At 48.6% G+C, this 25,067-nt stretch overlaps 1 pseudogene; it reads left to right on the forward strand.

Annotated features, from left to right (window-relative positions):
- Nucleotides 1-5,583: 5,583 nt before the first annotated feature.
- LOC117063335 lies at nt 5,584-25,067 on the forward strand (annotated as a pseudogene).

Consider the following 25,067-nt stretch of genomic DNA (forward strand, 5'->3'; position numbering starts at 1 on the left):
GGTTCACCTTCCTAACACATTGGCCAACACAGCTAGGGACAAATATCACTACTGTTAGACCTTCTGCTCACTGATGACCAGAGCAATGGCCTGAAACATCAAAGCTGAAGGGTGTGTGCCACGCTCAGGGCTCTGCACACCCCCATCCCAGACCATCTCACACGGGTGCCTTCACCGGCACCGGGGTCTCACAGACCAGCTCCATGCTCACACTTACTGGGACGCAACCACCCTTTCAGCCCTTCATGCGTCTGTACCCTATAGCAGTGTTCAAGGGAGGCTAATTTAAGAAAGAAATGTAATACGGACATCTGTGAACTCTTCCTCCATATCCAGAGTGGCCGTCCAGAAAGAGAAATAGTAAAAAGAAAAAGAAGATTTCAGAGTCAAACACAGGGCCGGGTGCAGCGGCCCATGCCTGTAATCTCAGCACTTTGGGAGGCCAAGGCGGGCGGATCACATGGGGCCAACAGTTTAAGACCAGCCGACCAACATGGCAAAATCCTGTCTCTACTAAAAATACAAAAATCAGCCAGGCATGGTGGCACATGCTGTAATCCCAGCTACTAGGGGGGCTGAGGCAAGAGAATTGCTCGAACTGAAAGGCAGAGGTTGCAGTGAGTGGAGGTTGCAGTGAGCCAAGATCATGACACTGCACTTCAATCTGGACGACAGAGCAAGACTCCATCTCAAAAAAACAAAAACAGGCCAGGCACAGTGGCTCACGCCTGCAATCCCAGCACTTCAGGAGGCCAAGGCGGGTGGATCACAATGTCAGGAGATCGAGACCATCCCGGTTAACACCGTGAAACCCTGTCTCTACTAAAAATACAAAAAATTTAGCAGGCGTGGTGCGGGCACCTGTAGTCCCAGCTACTCGGGAGGCTGAGGCAGGAGAATGGCGTGAACCCGGGAGGCGGAGCTTTCAGTGAGCCTGGATCGCGCCACTGCACTCCAGCCTGGGTGACAGAGAGAGACTCCATCTCAAAACAAATAACAACAACAACAACAAAAACACAGAAACTCGTGGAACAAGCCCTTGCCCCACTTCATGTCAGCTGTGCTGTGCCACCCAGGAGCATGGCAAGCTCAAAGAGTCATCCACCTGCCTTGCGTAAACGATGCCACTACTCGAATCACAGAGACTGAGATTCCCTAGCCCTCGCCATGTGCATGTCACTCACAAGCAGGCATGAGGACCCCGGCAATTCACAGGGAATCCCTCTGGCCATCCGATGACCATCCATTCATAAATAAAAAGCATTCATTCCAGCTGGGTTGCAGAGGTGTACACATCAATACTTGTGACTGTTCACAAATGTTCCGCTTGAGGATGGAGTGACGTTACAGAATTGGAAGAACTTCACAGACACACGAGGGGTGCATTTAAGGAAAAAGTATAAGGAAAAGGTGAGAAAATGGAATATGCTAACCTCTGTCTTTTCATCACCCTCTAAATCTTATGATTCCAGTTCTGTTCATTCTGCAGTGAAAAATAACCACTGATTCACATTCAGACACAAGGTGGCTTAGGAAACTGTGGCTGTTTTACAAAGATGAAACATTTTAGAAGATCAGGATTCCATGAACGTACTTACTTACAGAGAGAAGAGACTGGGAGTCACACATCAACTTACCAAGGCTGTCCCGAAGTCCAGGAGCCCCTTAGGAGAACAGAGAATGTGCAGCCTCCACAGACCAACGCAGGTGGCTGGGCCCAAGAGTGGGGACGGGGAGGCTGCAGGAGGCTTGCAGAGGGAGCTGTACCGCCAGCCTCTCGCAGAAATTCCTAATTAAACCCTGACAGCAACTCTGTTCAGTGAATTGTCTCCTGGTCACTAAGAAGAGTGAAGCTGTTGAAAGCCTACAGCCAACCCTCTGGATAACAGTTGAGATGTATTTTAGAGAAGGAAATGATCCTGTCACGATCCCAGACCTGCCCACAGCTGCAAGCATGTCCTGGGAGTGCGGCTTCTTGCTCTGTCAGCACCAGAGCGCACCGTAGAGTCACACGGGTTCTGCCCGACATTCCCACTTCAGGGAGTCTGGGCAGGTGCAGTTGAAACACCCAGGGGGCAACCCCCACCCCCACTTCTCAAAAGTACATGCAGAGGCAGACAGAATGAAACACGGCCCCCAAACCTCAGACGTACGGTTCAGCAACACGGCCCACCATAGAGCCACATGGGCTCTGCCCGATGCCCGCAATTCACAGAGTCCGGGCAGGTCCAGCTGAAACAGCACCTGGGGGGCAACCTCCAACCCCACTTCTCCAAAGTACATGCAGAGGCAGACAGAATAAAACACGGCCCCCGAGCCTCAGACATCAAGTTTGGCACGGGCATCTGTGAAACAAGAACAAAAGTTGCATAGGAAAGTGAGCACAAAAATGAAAAAAATAACAGAATTACAGTGAAGATGGATGAGATGGGGAGGATTGTGAGGAAGTTGAGAAAGGGAATGAGGGCCTGAAGGGGCACAAAAGGGCTGGACATTCCCGACAAGGTAACAAAAACACCTCTGGATGAGGTGGGACATCATCTTCATTATGAAAATAAAGGGGAAAAGCCTGAAAACATCAGTTTCCTACCATGAAGCAAAAATCAAACTGGCTTCAGACTTCTCCTCTGCAACACTGGATTCCAAAAGATGAGGATGTAGCATCCGTGGGGTCTTGAGGGAGAGCTGGCACAAACGTCCCAGAGCTGCCATCTCCAGAAGCAGCTGAAACAGCCTCAGGTCCAGCAAACTCTTGTCTTGAAAAATCTATCAGAGTACACACCCTTATCAAAGGGGTGCAGGGCTGCAGGGGTTGTGGTGTAAGGCAATTTAGAAATCTTACTCCGTGCAGATCCTAAACTTGGGAGGCTGCTGGTCACACCCTGGGAGGACCTCAGTCAGCGGGAAGCCCTGTGCCTCCTCTCTGCTCTATCTCTAATGCCAAGAAACATTTTATGCATAAAATTACGTTATTTCCAATTTGTTAAATTGTATATATTAAGTCCATAAAGAGACCAAGAAAATGTATAAAAACATTGATGACTTCACCGTGGTATTATAATTAATTTTTAAGCAAAACATGTTGTCTAAATTTTCCAGACTGAAAAAATACTCTTTTTAGCAAGAAAGGTGCTTTTAAAGTCACCATAAACAATTATATATCCATCCTACGAACGTGGTCTTAAAATAAAAAGTGAAGAGCAAAAACAGCAGAAGGAAGTGCATGAATATGTTGATAACGTTTATCTCTGAATGGGGGGGGGGCTGTTTTGCCTTCCATTTCCCTATGTTTGAAGTGTCACCTCTGTAATGTAATAATAGGGCAAACACAATAGTTGAGGAAACACTGCCGCCCACTAGGACATAAACCAAGTCTCCTCCAAAATGCTGCGACCCCAACCTCAGATTTTATCTTTTAAATCAGCTAGGTTTTCTCCCCTAAAAAGAAGCATATTGTATCATTACTCTTTAAAGTTAGGTGACTTAACAGGCATACAGACTTAAACACCTTCTGGAAAGGTGATGTGTAAAGTTTAACTAAGATTTGCTTTGTTCTGAAAAGAGCAGGGGCACGTTCCCAGGTGAGGGGACTCCAGGAAACACTGGCTGTGTCCGATGGGCCCTCACCTGGAGAAACAAGCGCTGGACGCCTCCACCCTCCACCTGGACTCAGCAGGAAAGGGGTGCAGAGCTGAAGACAGACTCGTCTATAAAAACCCCAAGGGCTGTTTCCAGGAGCTACTCACTGCCCCGTGCCGCGGCCCCCTGCCCCCCTGTGTAGGTACCGGAGCTGCTGTCCAGCCTTCCCCAGGCTCTCCACGCCTCCTTCCACCCCACGTCAACCTGCACCACCCAACTCCCCACCGTCTCTTACTGACCATCGGCCTCAAGTCCCGCATAGCCTGGAAACTGCAAAGCTGCCTGGAGCAAGAGGGGACGGGCAGCGAACGCACCAGCCAGGTGGCACCTGCTCCCACCAGACTGCAGGGTCACAGCGCCTGCCTCATGGAGCCGTTGTTATGCACAAGTACAGTGGGAAATCAATGCAGCTTTAGCTTTACTTTGGTGCTAAATTAACTTTATAACACTTGGTTATAACCTACATTAATTTTTACAGCAATTACTAAAGTAACAACTCATAATGCATTCATTTACCATATTCAGAAAAGCAACTGAAAAACCAAACACACAGCAGAATTTTATAGGACTGTAGTAGTTTTTGTTAGGCTGTCAAATTATTTTAAGCTCAAAATTAAAGTAATTAAATCTGTGACTCTCAACTGGGGGAGGTGGGCACACACAGAGAGGGGAAGTTAAAATCCTTTTTTTCTTCCAAACCTCATACAGACCCACTCGGCTGGTCATTTCCATTGCTGGAATTATGTCCTGTTCCTTAGGTTCAAAACAACTGCCTTCATGCCTATTAAAAATAATGTTTCTTCCTTTCCTGAGTGATTGTGAAATGAGCCATGGTGGCAAGGTAGGCACGAACAGAGGGAAACTGAGTCCATGTCCACATATGATGGTGGGCAAGAACAGAAGGAAATTGGGTCCACATCCACATTTGATGGTGGGTGAGAACAGAAGGTAACTAGGTCCACATCTATATTTGATGGTGGGCAAGAACAGAGGGAAACTGAATCCGTGTCCACATTTGATGGCGGGCAAGAACAGAGGGAAAGTGTGTCCAAGTCCACATTTGATAGTTAGCAAGGACAGGGGGAAGCTGGGTCCACGTCCACATTTGATGGTGGGAGAAAACGGGGGAAACTGGGTCAACGTCCACACTTGATGATGGGTGAGACCAGGGGGAAACTGAGTCCACGTCCACATTTGATGGTGGGAGAGAACAGGGGAAAACTCGGTCCACGTCCACATTTGATGGTGGCTTTTAATGCACTGCAGCCTGCGTCCCCTTGACCTTCACGAATTTTCAGGTAGTAAGAAAGCAATTTTTCTTATTGGAAAGGAGAAAACTAAGTGGCTGCAAATTAATATAATTTCCTTAAAGCAAAACAACAGAGAACCAACTTTGACTTTTTCCACATTACCCAGTAATTCTAAGACTCAGGGTTTTGTCATGTTACAGCAAATGCCGTTCATTAGGGGGCAATTGGGGAAGTCAGAACAGTGTGTGCTATTCAAATTCTCAATGAATAATTAACTCAAATGGGTTCAGAGTGCTAGAAAATGAAATTAATTTGTTTTTAGTTTAACTCCAAATCTGCAATCCCTTGCCAAATGATCCTCTATGTATCCTACATAAAGGACAGGGTCTTTCTGGCAGAAAACCATTAAAAGTTTTTATTTGCAGTAAGAGAAGCATGCCTTCTTATTATCAAACAGGTGTATGGCCCCCTTGCGGGGGGGTCAGCCATCACCTGCATCCCCGTGTGTCATGGTGTTGCCGCACACCATTAACGCATCAAAACGGAAAAGGAAATGTAAGCAGTGTTTGCTGTCCAAAGTTCACGTCGACAACTCCTTATTATGAAGGCACTTCTGAGCCTTTCCTCCTGCATCTGGGTTAGGGTTAGCAACCCAGTTCCAGGAGAGAAAATAGCTCGACACCTCCTGCAGCCCATGGAGTCCTCTTGTTGGGACAAGGTCCCCCCAGGAGAGAGGAGCCCCCAGCAGGGTCCACACTGGAGGTCCTGGGGGTGGGTGGTGCTGGGGAGGCCATGCGGGGAGGGCTGTTCTCTCTTCCCTTCCCCTCAGGAGACAGCTGGCCCAAGGTGACACAGCACCGGATGGGATTTCAGTCTCAGGGACCACGGAGCCGGGGCTGTGGACCACACCAGCCCACGGCCACTGCATGCCCCAGACCAACACGAGAAGAGTGCAGACCAACAATACCTTCGTGTACGGTAGGTGCCACGGTTATCGTTCCTAAGAGAGTCCACAGCCACTTCTACCAGGTGCCCTCCACTCTTCCCCTGCCCCAGCTGGTCCCCCTGTGACAGCCGTGTCTCTGAGAACGGGGTGTGGAGCCAGGGGGAAAACACAAAATAAACCACCTGCTACTAGAAACGCCTCGCTGTCCTCAGGGAGCCGGTCCCGGAGCCAGCCTCGCTGTCCTCAAGGAGTCGATCCCGGGGCCAGCCTCGCTGGACTCAGGGAGTCGGTTCCAGGACCCCATGGACACCAAATCCAGGCACATTCAAGCCCCACAGGTGGACCTGCCGAACCTGCGTGTACAAAGAGTCGGCCCTCCGACACGCGTTTCACGTGGCAGAACACTGTATTTTCTCCCTGAGTTTGGTTGAAAAAATCCACCTATAAGTTGACCCGCAAAGCTCAAGCTTGTGTTGGACAAGAGTCAACTGTATGCAATTGGCACTGATTCCTACCAACAATATCCAAATCTTACCATGACCAGCACGATAAACAGAATGAGCAAAATTTAAAAACTAAAGCAGAGTTTTTTCCTGCTAGTTGGCGCGCTGCGCATCCCCTGTGGGAAAGACCACACTGGCTGCTGACCAGAGTCCACCGGCCTCTTCCTCCATCCTGAGGGCATCTTCCTCCATCCTGACAGCAGCCTGGGCTCACCTCAGTCCCAGGGCGGGGGAAGGGGACGCACTGTGCACCCTCCCAGCTCTCCTCCGCCCCTTCCCTCAGGCTGGCCCAAGAGCAGCCTGGACAGTCAGGTGCTGGGGACACTGAGCTGCCCCTCCTCGGCCCACAGCCTCAGGCCACCTGTCTCATCTGTGACTGAGAAACAGAGCTGCAGTTGGAGGTGGGAGGTGGGACACCCTGGGATCTACGCATGGCCAGGCTGAGCTGCTCTGATCACTCAGGCTTCACTTTCATCACTTGCTCTACCAAATAAACTAGAATGAAATACGCCACATCCTCCTTTCCATGCTCCCAAGCCTCCCATCCCACTTCCCGGCGCTGACCCCATAAGAACACTTTGTGCATCTTTCCAGGTATTTTCTATCCTCCTCAAGCACAGAACCACATTCAGAGTGAATTTTTATTTATTTATTTTGACAGAAATGGCACCAGGACAGATGATGATTTTTTTGTACCATTTCTTTACTTTCTTGGGCATTTTCCGCACCAGGACAGATGGGCTCTGCTCTCCTTCCTCCCCGCCCAAAGCTGCCCCACAGCAGCCACACACAGAGCTGTAAACCCTCGCAAGACTGTGGGTGTCTCGGGGTGCCCCACGTACCCAAAGACCAAGGGCTCACAGATCCACGTTGTCCAACAACACTTCAGACATGGCCTCGAGCCTGGGAACCCTGCTGGCCAGCCCAGGCCAGCAACAGAATAGAGGTGTGAGAAGTAACATCTGCACTTCTTTAAAAAAAAAAAAAAAAAAGGCAGATATTCAGTGCCACATTGAAAATGGTCATGGTGGCCAGGCACAGTGGCTCATGTGTGTAATGCCAGCACTTTGGGAGGCCAAGGTTGGCAGATCACTTGAGGTCAGGAGTTCAAGACCAGCCTGGCCAACACGGTGAGACCCCTGTCTCTACTAAAAATACAAAAATCAGCCAGGCATGGTGGCACATGCTGTAATCCCAGCTACTAGGGGGGCTGAGGCAAGAGAATTGCTCGAACTGAAAGGCAGAGGTTGCAGTGAGTGGAGGTTGCAGTGAGCCAAGATCATGACACTGCACTTCAATCTGGACGACAGAGCAAGACTCCATCTCAAAAAAACAAAAACAGGCCAGGCACAGTGGCTCACGCCTGCAATCCCAGCACTTCAGGAGGCCAAGGCGGGTGGATCACAATGTCAGGAGATCGAGACCATCCCGTTAACACCGTGAAACCCTGTCTCTACTAAAAATACAAAAAATTTAGCAGGCGTGGTGCGGGCACCTGTAGTCCCAGCTACTCGGGAGGCTGAGGCAGGAGAATGGCGTGAACCCGGGAGGCGGAGCTTTCAGTGAGCCTGGATCGCGCCACTGCACTCCAGCTGGGTGACAGAGAGAGACTCCATCTCAAAACAAATAACAACAACAACAACAAAAACACAGAAACTCGTGGAACAAGCCCTTGCCCCACTTCATGTCAGCTGTGCTGTGCCACCCAGGAGCATGGCAAGCTCAAAGAGTCATCCACCTGCCTTGCGTAAACGATGCCACTACTCGAATCACAGAGACTGAGATTCCCTAGCCCTCGCCATGTGCATGTCACTCACAAGCAGGCATGAGGACCCCGGCAATTCACAGGGAATCCCTCTGGCCATCCGATGACCATCCATTCATAAATAAAAAGCATTCATTCCAGCTGGGTTGCAGAGGTGTACACATCAATACTTGTGACTGTTCACAAATGTTCCGCTTGAGGATGGAGTGACGTTACAGAATTGGGAAGAACTTCACAGACACACGAGGGGTGCATTTAAGGAAAAAGTATAAGGAAAAGGTGAGAAAATGGAATATGCTAACCTCTGTCTTTTCATCACCCTCTAAATCTTATGATTCCAGTTCTGTTCATTCTGCAGTGAAAAATAACCACTGATTCACATTCAGACACAAGGTGGCTTAGGAAACTGTGGCTGTTTTACAAAGATGAAACATTTTAGAAGATCAGGATTCCATGAACGTACTTACTTACAGAGAGAAGAGACTGGGAGTCACACATCAACTTACCAAGGCTGTCCCGAAGTCCAGGAGCCCCTTAGGAGAACAGAGAATGTGCAGCCTCCACAGACCAACGCAGGTGGCTGGGCCAAGAGTGGGGACGGGGAGGCTGCAGGAGGCTTGCAGAGGGAGCTGTACCGCCAGCCTCTCGCAGAAATTCCTAATTAAACCTGACAGCAACTCTGTTCAGTGAATTGTCTCCTGGTCACTAAGAAGAGTGAAGCTGTTGAAAGCCTACAGCCAACCCTCTGGATAACAGTTGAGATGTATTTTAGAGAAGGAAATGATCCTGTCACGATCCCAGACCTGCCCACAGCTGCAAGCATGTCCTGGGAGTGCGGCTTCTTGCTCTGTCAGCACCAGAGCGCACCGTAGAGTCACACGGGTTCTGCCCGACATTCCCACTTCAGGGAGTCTGGGCAGGTGCAGTTGAAACACCCAGGGGGCAACCCCCACCCCCACTTCTCAAAAGTACATGCAGAGGCAGACAGAATGAAACACGGCCCCCAAACCTCAGACGTACGGTTCAGCAACACGGCCCACCATAGAGCCACATGGGCTCTGCCCGATGCCCGCAATTCACAGAGTCCGGGCAGGTCCAGCTGAAACAGCACCTGGGGGGCAACCTCCAACCCCACTTCTCCAAAGTACATGCAGAGGCAGACAGAATAAAACACGGCCCCCGAGCCTCAGACATCAAGTTTGGCACGGGCATCTGTGAAACAAGAACAAAAGTTGCATAGGAAAGTGAGCACAAAAATGAAAAAAATAACAGAAGTACAGTGAAGATGGATGACATGGGGAGGATTGTGAGGAAGTTGAGAAAGGGACTGAGGACCTGAAGGGGCACATACGGGCTGGACATTCCCGACAAGGTAACAAAAACACCTCTGGATGAGGTGGGACATCATCTTCATTATGAAAATAAAGGGGAAAAGCCTGAAAACATCAGTTTCCTACCACAAAGCAAAAATCAAACTGGCTTCAGACTTCTCCTCTACAACACTGGATTCCAAAAGATGAGGATGTGGCATCCGTGGGGTCTTGAGGGAGAGCTGGCACAAACGTCCCAGAGCTGCCGTCTCCAGAAGCAGCTGAAACAGCCTCAGATCCAGCAAACTCTTGTCTTGAAAAATCTATCAGAGTACACCCCCTTATCAAAGGGACGCATGGCTGCAGGGGTTGTGGTGTAAGGCGATTTAGAAATCTTACTCCGTGCAGACCCTAAACTTGGGAGGCTGCTGGTCACACCCTGGGAGGACCTCAGTCAGCGGGAAGCCCTGTGCCTCCTCTCTGCTCTATCTCTAATGCCAAGAAACATTTTATGCATAAAATTACGTTATTTCCAATTTGTTAAATTGTATATATTAAGTCCATAAAGAGACCAAGAAAATGTATAAAAACATTGATGACTTCACCGTGGTATTATAATTAATTTTTAAGCAAAACATGTTGTCTAAATTTTCCAGACTGAAAAAATACTCTTTTTAGCAAGAAAGGTGCTTTTAAAGTCACCATAAACAATTATATATCCATCCTACGAACGTGGTCTTAAAATAAAAAGTGAAGAGCAAAAACAGCAGAAGGAAGTGCATGAATATGTTGATAACGTTTATCTCTGAATGGGGGGGGGGCTGTTTTGCCTTCCATTTCCTATGTTTGAAGTGTCACCTCTGTAATGTAATAATAGGGCAAACACAATAGTTGAGGAAACACTGCCGCCCACTAGGACATAAACCAAGTCTCCTCCAAAATGCTGCGACCCCAACCTCAGATTTTATCTTTTAAATCAGCTAGGTTTTCTCCCCTAAAAAGAAGCATATTGTATCATACTCTTTAAAGTTAGGTGACTTAACAGGCATACAGACTTAAACACCTTCTGGAAAGGTGATGTGTAAAGTTTAACTAAGATTTGCTTTGTTCTGAAAAGAGCAGGGGCACGTTCCCAGGTGAGGGGACTCCAGGAAACACTGGCTGTGTCCGATGGGCCCTCACCTGGAGAAACAAGCGCTGGACGCCTCCACCCTCCACCTGGACTCAGCAGGAAAGGGGTGCAGAGCTGAAGACAGACTCGTCTATAAAAACCCCAAGGGCTGTTTCCAGGAGCTACTCACTGCCCCGTGCCGCGGCCCCCTGCCCCCCTGTGTAGGTACCGGAGCTGCTGTCCAGCCTTCCCCAGGCTCTCCACGCCTCCTTCCACCCCACGTCAACCTGCACCACCCAACTCCCCACCGTCTCTTACTGACCATCGGCCTCAAGTCCCGCATAGCCTGGAAACTGCAAAGCTGCCTGGGAGCAAGAGGGGACGGGCAGCGAACGCACCAGCCAGGTGGCACCTGCTCCCACCAGACTGCAGGGTCACAGCGCCTGCCTCATGGAGCCGTTGTTATGCACAAGTACAGTGGGAAATCAATGCAGCTTTAGCTTTACTTTGGTGCTAAATTAACTTTATAACACTTGGTTATAACCTACATTAATTTTTACAGCAATTACTAAAGTAACAACTCATAATGCATTCATTTACCATATTCAGAAAAGCAACTGAAAAACCAAACACACAGCAGAATTTTATAGGACTGTAGTAGTTTTTGTTAGGCTGTCAAATTATTTTAAGCTCAAAATTAAAGTAATTAAATCTGTGACTCTCAACTGGGGGAGGTGGGCACACACAGAGAGGGGAAGTTAAAATCCTTTTTTTCTTCCAAACCTCATACAGACCCACTCGGCTGGTCATTTCCATTGCTGGAATTATGTCCTGTTCCTTAGGTTCAAAACAACTGCCTTCATGCCTATTAAAAATAATGTTTCTTCCTTTCCTGAGTGATTGTGAAATGAGCCATGGTGGCAAGGTAGGCACGAACAGAGGGAAACTGAGTCCATGTCCACATATGATGGTGGGCAAGAACAGAAGGAAATTGGGTCCACATCCACATTTGATGGTGGGTGAGAACAGAAGGTAACTAGGTCCACATCTATATTTGATGGTGGGCAAGAACAGAGGGAAACTGAATCCGTGTCCACATTTGATGGCGGGCAAGAACAGAGGGAAAGTGTGTCCAAGTCCACATTTGATAGTTAGCAAGGACAGGGGGAAGCTGGGTCCACGTCCACATTTGATGGTGGGAGAAAACGGGGGAAACTGGGTCAACGTCCACACTTGATGATGGGTGAGACCAGGGGGAAACTGAGTCCACGTCCACATTTGATGGTGGGAGAGAACAGGGGAAAACTCGGTCCACGTCCACATTTGATGGTGGCTTTTAATGCACTGCAGCCTGCGTCCCCTTGACCTTCACGAATTTTCAGGTAGTAAGAAAGCAATTTTTCTTATTGGAAAGGAGAAAACTAAGTGGCTGCAAATTAATATAATTTCCTTAAAGCAAAACAACAGAGAACCAACTTTGACTTTTTCCACATTACCCAGTAATTCTAAGACTCAGGGTTTTGTCATGTTACAGCAAATGCCGTTCATTAGGGGGCAATTGGGGAAGTCAGAACAGTGTGTGCTATTCAAATTCTCAATGAATAATTAACTCAAATGGGTTCAGAGTGCTAGAAAATGAAATTAATTTGTTTTTAGTTTAACTCCAAATCTGCAATCCCTTGCCAAATGATCCTCTATGTATCCCTACATAAAGGACAGGGTCTTTCTGGCAGAAAACCATTAAAAGTTTTTATTTGCAGTAAGAGAAGCATGCCTTCTTATTATCAAACAGGTGTATGGCCCCCTTGCGGGGGGGTCAGCCATCACCTGCATCCCCGTGTGTCATGGTGTTGCCGCACACCATTAACGCATCAAAACGGAAAAGGAAATGTAAGCAGTGTTTGCTGTCCAAAGTTCACGTCGACAACTCCTTATTATGAAGGCACTTCTGAGCCTTTCCTCCTGCATCTGGGTTAGGGTTAGCAACCCAGTTCCAGGAGAGAAAATAGCTCGACACCTCCTGCAGCCCATGGAGTCCTCTTGTTGGGACAAGGTCCCCCCAGGAGAGAGGAGCCCCCAGCAGGGTCCACACTGGAGGTCCTGGGGGTGGGTGGTGCTGGGGAGGCCATGCGGGGAGGGCTGTTCTCTCTTCCCTTCCCCTCAGGAGACAGCTGGCCCAAGGTGACACAGCACCGGATGGGATTTCAGTCTCAGGGACCACGGAGCCCGGGGCTGTGGACCACACCAGCCCACGGCCACTGCATGCCCCAGACCAACACGAGAAGAGTGCAGACCAACAATACCTTCGTGTACGGTAGGTGCCACGGTTATCGTTCCTAAGAGAGTCCACAGCCACTTCTACCAGGTGCCCTCCACTCTTCCCCTGCCCCAGCTGGTCCCCCTGTGACAGCCGTGTCTCTGAGAACGGGGTGTGGAGCCAGGGGGAAAACACAAAATAAACCACCTGCTACTAGAAACGCCTCGCTGTCCTCAGGGAGCCGGTCCCGGAGCCAGCCTCGCTGTCCTCAAGGAGTCGATCCCGGGGCCAGCCTCGCTGGACTCAGGGAGTCGGTTCCAGGACCCCATGGACACCAAATCCAGGCACATTCAAGCCCCACAGGTGGACCTGCCGAACCTGCGTGTACAAAGAGTCGGCCCTCCGACACGCGTTTCACGTGGCAGAACACTGTATTTTCTCCCTGAGTTTGGTTGAAAAAATCCACTATAAGTTGACCCGCAAAGCTCAAGCTTGTGTTGGACAAGAGTCAACTGTATGCAATTGGCACTGATTCCTACCAACAATATCCAAATCTTACCATGACCAGCACGATAAACAGAATGAGCAAAATTTAAAAACTAAAGCAGAGTTTTTTCCTGCTAGTTGGCGCGCTGCGCATCCCCTGTGGGAAAGACCACACTGGCTGCTGACCAGAGTCCACCGGCCTCTTCCTCCATCCTGAGGGCATCTTCCTCCATCCTGACAGCAGCCTGGGCTCACCTCAGTCCAGGGCGGGGGAAGGGGACGCACTGTGCACCCTCCCAGCTCTCCTCCGCCCCTTCCCTCAGGCTGGCCCAAGAGCAGCCTGGACAGTCAGGTGCTGGGGACACTGAGCTGCCCCTCCTCGGCCCACAGCCTCAGGCCACCTGTCTCATCTGTGACTGAGAAACAGAGCTGCAGTGGAGGTGGGAGGTGGGACACCCTGGGATCTACGCATGGCCAGGCTGAGCTGCTCTGATCACTCAGGCTTCACTTTCATCACTTGCTCTACCAAATAAACTAGAATGAAATACGCCACATCCTCCTTTCCATGCTCCCAAGCCTCCCATCCCACTTCCCGGCGCTGACCCCATAAGAACACTTTGTGCATCTTCCAGGTATTTTCTATCCTCCTCAAGCACAGAACCACATTCAGAGTGAATTTTTATTTATTTATTTTGACAGAAATGGCACCAGGACAGATGATGATTTTTTTGTACCATTTCTTTACTTTCTTGGGCATTTTCCGCACCAGGACAGATGGGCTCTGCTCTCCTTCCTCCCCGCCCAAAGCTGCCCCACAGCAGCCACACACAGAGCTGTAAACCCTCGCAAGACTGTGGGTGTCTCGGGGTGCCCCACGTACCCAAAGACCAAGGGCTCACAGATCCACGTTGTCCAACAACACTTCAGACATGGCCTCGAGCCTGGGAACCCTGCTGGCCAGCCCAGGCCAGCAACAGAATAGAGGTGTGAGAAGTAACATCTGCACTTCTTTAAAAAAAAAAAAAAAAAGGCAGATATTCAGTGCCACATTGAAAATGGTCATGGTGGCCAGGCACAGTGGCTCATGTGTGTAATGCCAGCACTTTGGGAGGCCAAGGTTGGCAGATCACTTGAGGTCAGGAGTTCAAGACCAGCCTGGCCAACACGGTGAGACCCCTGTCTCTACTAAAAATTCAAAAATTAGCTGGGTATGGCGGCAGGCACCTGTAATCCCAGCTACTCAGGAGGCTGAGACACAAGATTCTCTTGAGCCCTGGAAGCAGAGGTTGCAATGAGCTGAGATTATGCCACTGCAATCCAGCCTGGGTGACAGAGCAAGACTCTGTCTCAAAAATAAAAATAAATAATAACAAAAGAAAAAAATAGATATGCATTCCTAGTCCCTTGGAGCTGCAGCAACAAAGCTGGTGCTATATTTTGGGTGTTTCTAATCAATGTTTTCCATGAGCTACACTGCAAGTCTCAACCTTGACCCTGCTACAGTAATCATCTATTACAAATTAAAACAAGAACCATAACTCTGTCTCCTACTAAAATATTCTAATTGAGACATGTTAACAGAATACATTTCTTTGGGTGAGAAAGTATCCACCAGGGTGGGGAACAGACGGCCCACCGATTGTGCTGCGGCCCTAACCACCAAGGACTCACGAATCATCCACAGCAAGGCTGGTGACTCAAACAGAACACTAAATTGCTCTCTGACATTAATTCGTAAACCTTGAGAAACCAAAGTTCTCTTTGTAACAGACTTGAAAAAGGATGAAGTCAGAAGAAGCTCAGCAGAGATGCACCAACTCTTACCTGGGAGAGACACCTCTTGCTAATCACGTCTGGATTAACGGAAGTGCTAAAAGCATCTCTTCCAACAGGGACACAGACTGCAAACAGGAATGCCGTGAACACCTTCCCCAGATAACCCAGTCCTGACCCATCCACCCCTCAGGAGGTCCCCAGACAAGTCCAATAAGGAAATGACCCCACAGCAGATTCAGGTGCAGGCAGTGAGGGTAGTGGCGTCAGGGAATTCCGCCGTAAGCCTTGGCAGCACGCAGGGAGGTGTACCCAGCTGGACAGGTGAAGTCAAAAGTGCAGGATGATCTGGCCATTCCAAATATGCAGGGCATTCCAATTTTGTTAAAATGAAACGCAGCCTTTGAAAAGGCCCGGACTTCCCACAATGTGTGGTATTTATAGTGCGGAGGGCACTGTAGAGAAGTTATCAGAGGGGTCCTGACGGCAAGATCCACGGAGGCTCTGCCATGTGCCAGGCAGGAGACAACTATTTCCATAAAACACCTCATTTCACCCTACAGAGTCCACAGACTGCTCCACAGTCTCCCAGGCAAGAGTTGGTGCATCTCTGCTGAGCTACTTCTGACTTCATCCTTTCTCAACTGCTTCATGTTTCACCCTCCACAGAGTCCACAGACTGCTCCACATTTCACCCTACAGAGTCCACAGACTGCTCCACATTTCACCCTACAGAGTCCACAGACTTCTCCACATTTCACCCTACAGAGTCCACCGACTGCTTCACGTTTCACCCTACAGAGTCCACAGACTGCTCCACATTTCACCCTACAGAGTCCACAGACTTCTCCACATTTCACCCTACAGAGTCCACCGACTGCTTCACGTTTCACCCTACACAGAGTCTACAGACTGCTCCACATTTCACCCTACAGAGAGTCTACAGACTGCTCCACATTTCACCCTACACAGAGTACAGAGACTGCTTCACAGAATACTACCAAAGGGGACCCTCAAATGATCCCCAAGAAGTAATGAGCGCCTTAAAAGTAAGAAAGCCAACCTCCTCCCCCTCCCTTAACTCCCTCTCCTCATTTCCGCAGAACCAAAGAAATATGAAGGGCCACTGACGCCCCACTGAAGAACGCTCTCCTGCTGGTTACACTCTGTACATAGGGAGCACAACACTGCTCCGTGCTGCGTGAGGTTACTATTCTATACTACACTAGTACGATCTGTGTGTTCTATTCTATACTATTCCATTCTCTACGATAGAATACGACAGCTTCATTCTATACTATAAAATACTGTACCATCTCTTCTATTCTATTCTATTTTCTTCTATACGGAAAGGAGTTAGCCAGCTTGCTTTAGGCAGACAGTAAGGGAAGGGTCCCAGAGAGCCTCCAGCCCATGTTTTGTGCACCTAGGGGGACTTGCACGGGGGGCTCGCCTAAGCATGCTCATAGCAGACTAAGGGTCCCCATGCACACGGGGGAATGGGGTGGAACCACCAGAAATTTGCTCCTTAGACAGGGAGCCCGGCCCCATCAGCTTCTATATAAAAGCCCTTACAGTCAACTGGGAAGGGGGCGACCAGCAACCTGCTCTCAGGACCCCTCTTTTCACTGAGAGCTTAACTTTTAGCTTAATAAGTTCCACTGCACTCACTCTTCGATGTCCCCGTGCCTGTTTCTTCCTGGTCATGAGACAAGAACCTGGACCCAGCTGAGCTAAAGAGCAAAACTCCTGCATCAGTGCTACAGAACACTATCCTCTCTGTTCTGTGCCATGCGACTCTACTATTCCACACCACACTACGTAATATTAATACTATGCTGTGTGTTCTAATCTAGACTGTATTATGCTGTGCAATACTACGTCATTAGTTCAACTGTATACTCTACAATACTATCCCACTTCTTCTATTCTAGACCATGTAATACTATTTGTCCTATTGTATACTATACTACATAATGTTACACTGTTTCTTCTATTCTATGCTACCCTATATAACATTATACTATTTGTTCTATTCTGCGCTACTCTATATAATTCTATTCTGTGTGTTCCATTCTATACAATACCTTGCATCATTTTACCATGTTCCACGATACAAGAGTAGAGTCAGTTATACTTTCATAATCTCTTTTCCAAGCTCTTACCCAGTAAGAAATGTGATGTTTTACTATGCCTCACATGAATGCACATTTCATGATAATCAATGCCATTTCCTATGGTTATAGAATTCTGTCTCTATGATTCTATTGATACGGCTTCTTTGGGCTTTTCTGTAAGTCCTCTGCAGTGTCCGGTTTCCTAGTGAAAAGATGACTAAGGTTCCGATAAGATCCTACAAAACCAGCATTCACACAGGCTCACCTGTGTGCACACTGCTGGACTCCGTGTTGAAGGAGTGACAGGAAGACAGACGGCTGTCGGTCGATGGAAGGCAACAAGCACAGAGTAGATTCCAGAACTGAGACATGTACCAAGGCTCTTGCACAGCTGAGGGTCGATCCCAATTCTAGCCTCTCACAGAAAGGCAGAGGAGACTTAGCACAAAGAGCATGGAACTTTGCTTTCATAAAGCAAAGGCTTACCATCCACTGTGAGGAGCTCAAGGAGAAATGGCAGTAGGCTCTACTAATAACTACTGCTTTAAAAAATGGAAGGGAGGGCCGGGCGCGGTGGCTCAAGCCTGTAATCCCAGCACTTTGGGAGGCCGAGGTGGGCGGATCACGAGGTCAGGAGATCGAGACCATCCTGGCTAACACTGTGAAACCCCGTCTCTACTAAAAAAATACAAAAAACTAGCCGGGCGAGGTGGCGGGCGCCTGTAGTCCCAGCTACTCGGAGGCTGAGGCAGGAGAATGGCGGTAAACCCGGGAGGCGGAGCTTGCAGTGAGCTGAGATCCAGCCACTGCACTCCAGCCCGGGCGACAGAGCGAGACTCCGTCTCAAAAAAAAAAAAAAAAAAAAAAGGAAGGGGGCTGACTCTCTTTTCGGACTCAGCCCGCCTGTACCCAGGTGAAGTAAACAGCCATGTTGCTCACACAAAGCCTGTTTGGTGGTCTCTTCACACAGATGCGCATGTCATTTTGGTGCTGTGACTCGGATCAGGGGACCTCCCTTGGGAGATCAATCCCCTGTCCTCCTGCTCTTTACTCTGTGAGAAAGATCTACTTACGACCTCTGGTGGAGACCAACCAGCCCAAGGAACATCTCACCAATTTTAAATTGGGTAAGCAGCCTCTTTTTACCATCTTCTCCAACCTCTCTCACTATCGCTCGACCTCTTTCTCCTTTCAATCTTTGCGCCACCCTTCAATCTCTCCCTTCTCTTAATTTCAATTCCTTTCATTTTCTGGTAGAGACAAAGGAGACACGTTTTATCCACGAACCCAAAACGCCGGCGCCGGGTCATAGACTGAGGAAGGCAGCCTTCCGTTGGTGTTTAATCATTGCAGGGACGCCTCTCTGATTACTCACCCACGTTTCAGAGGTGTCTGACCACGCTGCAGGGACGCCTTCCTTGGTCCTTCATCCTTAGTGGCAAGCCCAGCTTTTCTGGGGGAGGGGCAAGCACCTCGACCCCCTTCTCTCCCTGTCTCTACCCCTTCTCTGCTTTTCTGGGGGAGGGGCAAGAACCCCGACCTCTTAATTTTGCACCCCATTCCATTACTTCCACTCCCCGACCCCTTTCCTGCTTTTCTGGGGGGCAAGAAACCCCGAACTCCTTTTGTGTCTCTACTCTCGCTTTTTTCTGTGCTTGCCTCTTTCACTATGGGCAACCTTACACCCTCCGTTCCTCCTTCTTCTCCCTTAGCCTGTGTTCTCAAGAACTTAAAACCTCTTCAACTCACACCTGACCTAAAACCTAAATGCCTTATTTTCTTCTACGATGCCGCTTAACCCCAATACCATTTCAACAGTAGTTCCAAAGAGCCAGAAAATGGCACTTTCGATTTTTCCATCCTACAAGATCTAAATAATTCTTGTCCTAAAATGGGCAACTGGTCTGAGGCGCCTCACGTCCAGGCATTCTTTTACACATCGGTCCCTCCCTAATCTCTGTTCCCAATGCAACTCGTCCCAAATCTTCCTTCTTTCCCTCCTGCCTGTCCCCTCAGTCCCAACCCCAAGCTTCGCTGAGTCTTTCCAGTCTTCCTTTTCTACAGACCCATGTGACCTCTGTCCTCCTCGCCAGGCCAAGTTAGGTCCCAATTTTTCCTCAGCCTCCACTATAATCCTTTTATCACCTCCCTTCCTCACACCCGGTCTGGCTTACAGTTTCATTCCTCGACCAACCCTCCCCCACCTACCCAGCAATTTCCTCTTAAAAAAGTGGCTAGGGCTGAAGGCATAGTCAAGGTTAATGCTCCTTTTTCTTTATTCGATCTCTCCCAAATCGGTGAGTGTTTAGGCTCTTTTTAATCAAATATAAAAACAGCCCAGTTCGTGGCCTGTTTAGCAGCAACCCTGAGACACTTTTCAGCCCTAGACCCTGAAAGGTCAGAAGGCTGTCTTATTCTTAATATATATTTTATTTTATTACACAATCTGCTCCCGACATTCAATAAAGCTCCAAAAATTAAATTCCGGCCCTCAAACCCCACAACAGGACTTAATGAACCTTGGACTTCAAGGTGTACAATAATAGAGTAGAGGCAGCCAAGTACCAACTTCTTTCTAAGTTGCAATTCCTTGTCCCCACTGTGAGACAAACCCCAGCCACATCTCCAGCACACAAGAACTTCCAAATGCCTGAACCACAGCTACCAGGGGTTCCTCCAGAACCTCCTCACCCAGGAGCTTCCTACAAGTGCCGGAAATCTGGCCACTGGGCCAAGGAATGCCCACAGCCCGGGATTCCTCCTAAGCCGTGTCCCATCTGTGTGGGACCCCACTGGAAGTCGGACTGTAAAACTCGCCCAGCAGCCACTCCCAGAGCCCCTGCAGCTCTGGCCCAAAGCTCTCTGACTGACTCCTTCCCACACATTCTCGGCTTAGCGGCTGAAGATTGACGCTGTCCCATCGCCTCGGAAGCTTCCTGGACCAACACAGACGCTTTGGATAACTCTTACAGTGGAGGGTATACGCCCAGATGGCCTGAAGTAACTGAAGAATCACAAGAAGTGCAAATGCCCTGCCCCGCCTTAATTGATGACATTCCACCACAAAAGAAGTGTAAATGACTGGTCCTTGCCTTAAGCGATGACATTATCTTGTGAAATTCCTTTTCCTGGCTCATTCTGGCTCAAAAAGCTCCCCCACTGAGCAGCCTGTGACCCCCACTCATGCCCACCAGAGAACAACACCCCTTTGACTGTAATTTTCCTTTACCTACCCAAATCCTATAAAACAGCCCCCTGACTCTCTTTTCGGACTCAGCCCGCCTGCACCCAGGTGAAATAAACAGCCACGTTGCTCAAAATAAAATAAAATAAAAATAAAAATAAAAATAAAAATAAAAAATGGAAGGGAGAGGGTACATTTTCACATGGGCCATGTGGAAAGTTGGCTGGACCTGACACTGGACCTCACGCTGGACCTGCCGCTGGACCTGCCCCTGGACCTGACGCTGGACCTGCCGCTGGACCTGTCCCGGGACCTGACACTGGACCTGCCACTCGGTCTGCTACTGGACTGCTAACAAATGCTGCAGATTTTTATGGAGAGAAAAATACAATGCGTCTGAGAGCAGCTGTCCCAGCTCTGGATGAAGCCGGCAGAAAAAGGAAGCAGCAGAGACGCTGGTATCATTCAGTGGGCAGAGTCAATGACCCTCCTCTAAGTCCAGCAAAGCTCAACCTGCATGTCTGCAACTAGAAATACCAATCGTAAGCCAGACCTCCTGGTAAATACCATTGACCCGCTGTAATTCTGTGTGATGTGTTATGTCCCATGTACAGGAAATCATTCACAAAGCCTTTAACCAGGAAGTACTAACATGACTTTTAATGCAATATAACAGCTTTGTACCCATTTAACATATATTTAACCCCAGTAGTATATTTAAATATATATTTTACAGAACATCAGGCATGTTTACCTAATGGCTCGAACTTTCACAACGTCTCTCTCCCTGAGAGGACAGCGGAGGATCCCATGCACTGTCTCCAGGAACATGCCGCTCCCAGAGAGGATTCACAAATCCAATGTGCACATGCATGCATGCACAGACACATATCACACACACACATACACATGGACACGCACACCTACATGCAATACATACATTCACACATGCACACACATTCACATAATCACATACTACCAACACATAACACATGCAGACACATTCACACAACACTCAAACACACACGCACAAGCATATGCACAACACTCAAACACACATGCGTATACATACACATTCTGACACACATACATATGTAAATGCGTAGACATAACATGCACAAATATACATGTATAACTATACACACAGGAGCATCCATGCATGCCCACTTGCACATATGTGCAGTCGTGCCTAAACATGTAACACATGCACACACATACTGCAACACAAATACACATGCACACATATACACATGCATGCACATGTACATTACACACAAAGGCACACATACATGCACAACACATATACATGCATATACACACTTTCATACACAGAAATGCAAACACACATACATATACACACTCCTCAAAGACCCCATTATTCAATTCTAAACAAAGGGGTTATCCCCCAAATGTACCTTCTCATAATTAATAAGCTCTACTGCACATTTCTTGTTTCAAATACTGAGGTCTCACACACAGCACACACACATTTATACTCCAATACGTGTGAACATATAAATAGAAATAGGCACACGTGCACGAAGACCCTCTTCTGTAAAGGTATTCTCAAACTTGAACTGAACGAATTCTGCTAATTCTAGTCAGAGTCAGCAAAGACATATATTTGACCTCGGAATGAATATACTCGTTCTTTTCGTTACCCCTGGCAACAGCAAGAATGTAAAACAGAGGTGTGTGATACGATGCCACTTATTCAATCCCACTTCCTGGGATCTGACCCGCTTGTAATAGCGTTCCTGTCTGAGTGATTTCCTTCTGACTCAAATCATGAGATAATTTCTTCCCTTCCTGCTTTCTCTTTCCCAGGCCTTTTCACTACCCTTTCATCATCTCGGAAACTAAATCATAGTTGTCGAAATGGAAGGCAAAGAAACAGCCTTAGGAGAGAATCCCACAGTGGAATGGACCCGAGAGAGGAAAAAATATTCTTTTTGAAAATGTACAAAAGAAAAAGTCAAGAGGCCTGGGTTCCCTCTCAAGACAGAAACAGACGTCGGCAAAGCAGGTGGCTCCGCACAGTTCAGCTCTGTGTATGAAACACATTCTAGTCCTTGTCCTTGTTTCAAGTTCTCTGTATGAAACAGATTCTAGCCCTTGTCCCTGTTTCATGATGTTGCAGTGAAGGAAACAAAACAGACAAAGGGAACAGGCTGAAGAAAAGGATTTTAAAAGGATGACTTTTAAAATGTGCACCTGCTTTTCAAGGGCACAATGAGGACACTTTCAAGTATGTTAAAGCTGATTTATAAGAGACGGGTATAAAGACTCTACAAGGTCATTAGACTTTAGGCTTACAAAGAAAACAAATCACATTCTCCTAGCATCACGAGTCAGGTGTTCCACAAATACTAACAATAGCCACCGCAACGGGATCCACTATGAGGGGTCAAAACATAACTCATGAAGCATGGCCGAGAGCTCCTATAACCTGATTTCTAGGAATCTAATCTTAAACATCCTCAGAGCTAGCACATCACAAAAACACAGAGCTCCAAATGCCGTAACACAAGTGCTAACAACACCTAGTTAAAAATGTACGAGGCATTTCAGGCAAAAATCTCAGAATCAGAAGAACACAAGTTTCATAAGTTCTTCAAAAGCTGGTGCTGGTTGAGGCTCTTCTGCAGACTTCAACAAAAGACACGCTAGAATTAGCCATTGCCGGTAACCCTGAGGCAACACGCAGTGTTCGGAAAAGCACAAGGCCTGCTCCGGGCTTCAGACCCCTGGGAACTTTCTCTGGACCACATCGAGTGGATGACTTTGAGAACTCAAAATAACCAACAACCACTCCATGAACAGAGAAAGAAGACTGCAGCCTCCCTGAGGACCTGGCTTCATGCCTGCCCCCTTTCTTCCGGATACCTTTGCCCTTCCTGGCTCCTTCCTCCTCCTGGAGACGCTCTGGGTTCAGGCCCCTCTCCAGCTGTGTCTCGGTCCACGGCTGGCTGCCCGTGTGAAGCACCAGGCCTTGAAGGGCCATCTCCACCTGCTCCCTGCACTTCCCACCCACTTCCGCCGAGACCCCCAAGCTCTGGCTGCTCTCAGGGATCAGGGCACCCAGGCTCCACTCTCAGGCTCCAAGTGGAGTCCTGCCCGCCAGTTTTCAGTAACACTTGGGACTTTGTCCTGGAAACTCTCAGCTCTGGGCTTTAGTGAACTGCGCCATCCAGCTCTTCCCTGGACTCTAAGCAGGACCTTTTCTGGGTCTTCCAACCCTTCCTCCATTTCCAAATGTGGGCTTTCCTTTGGCCTCCTCCCTCCAGACATGTACGCCTCACACTCTGGCTACTTGACCTGCACTTCTACCTAAGAGGCTCCCAAATGCACCCTGCTCCAGATTTTCCCCAAGCCTCCTCCTGTACTTCCAAACTCGCAGCTTGCAGTGGTGTCTCTAAGTATCTCCGAGTCAGATCCACACTTGCTTCTCCTCCTGATTTCCGGCAAAGCGCAACGCCGACCACGGGGTGCAGACTCGCAGCTTCATCTGCCTTCCTGCACTCCCTCTTCCCCTCCTGACCCAGGCACCGAATCCCTCAGCTCACTGGCTGCCTTCTCTCCTCCTCTCGCCAGGGCGAGTGCCCTGTATGAGACTGCTCTGTCGTCCCCCCCACCCCCAGCTCCACGGCATGCCGCACATCAGAGGCGTGATTCTCTCCGAAACCCTCAGTGGCTCCCTAGTATCCGACAGGTAAGGACTTCCACATTCTGGCCCCAGTTTAACTTTCTGGCCTCAGATATGCACATGTATATTTTATCTATGCAAAGAGAGTACAGGCCTCACACCTGCTCTCATTCCTGGGCTCCTAGCTCCTCCTGAAGGTGCTGTATGAGGTACCTATGCACTTTCCAAACACTAACTGAATATGCACTTGGAGAACACTGACTTGAGAATTTGTGGCATTGCTGGATAACGTGGACAAAGTGAGAACTACACAGATGTGTGGATGCTGCCTTGCCCAGACCTCACTTACCCAGACACTCCCAGATGCTCAAGGTGAGCAGCCCCATTGGCGCACAGACAGGCGCAGGCTGCACCCCCACAGCTGGGCCCCGTGAGCTGAACTATAATCATGAAGCAGCTGTGTGCTCCTAAATCTGTTTATGCCGGTGTACTTGTTACACATTACTGAAACCAATAAAGTATGACTCCAAAGAGACAATCATTGTATGAAAACTAAGTTGGATGCCTTTCAAAGACTTAATAGAGGGGAATTTTTTTTTTCATTGTAATCTTTTCTAAACTGCTATCAAATTAGGTATGGGCAAAAAATAAACACAATGTTTGAGGAAATAATTTTTAAAGGTTTCAGATCTAACATATCTTGTTTCTCTTGTGTTGCCTGCCCATTCTCTTCTAGAAGAATCACAACTGTGGCAGGCCTGCGATGGCTGCGGTTGAGGAAAGAGGCCACACCCACAGCCAGTAGAACCACGCTCAGCAGCAGCCTAGCCCCGCGGAAGAGGCGTGAACACTCTCGGGAGAGGTGGATGTGCACTAACCGTTCCCAGCTCTGATCTCTTTGATTCACTGAATATGGTGATTGGTTTTATCTGAACGTCAGACAAAAGGGTATCTACGCCCAGGAAAGACTCTAAACACTCTGGACCCTGCTGGGGCAGATGGTGACCATGACCCAGTGATACCACTCTCCAGTGGGCAGCCAGCCCAGTCTCCTAATCGTAAAGGACATTCATAGCAACA

The sequence above is a fragment of the Trachypithecus francoisi genome, unplaced genomic scaffold (genome assembly GCF_009764315.1).
Source record: "Trachypithecus francoisi isolate TF-2019V2 unplaced genomic scaffold, Tfra_2.0 Lachesis_group18, whole genome shotgun sequence".
Lineage (NCBI taxonomy): Eukaryota > Metazoa > Chordata > Mammalia > Primates > Cercopithecidae > Trachypithecus > Trachypithecus francoisi.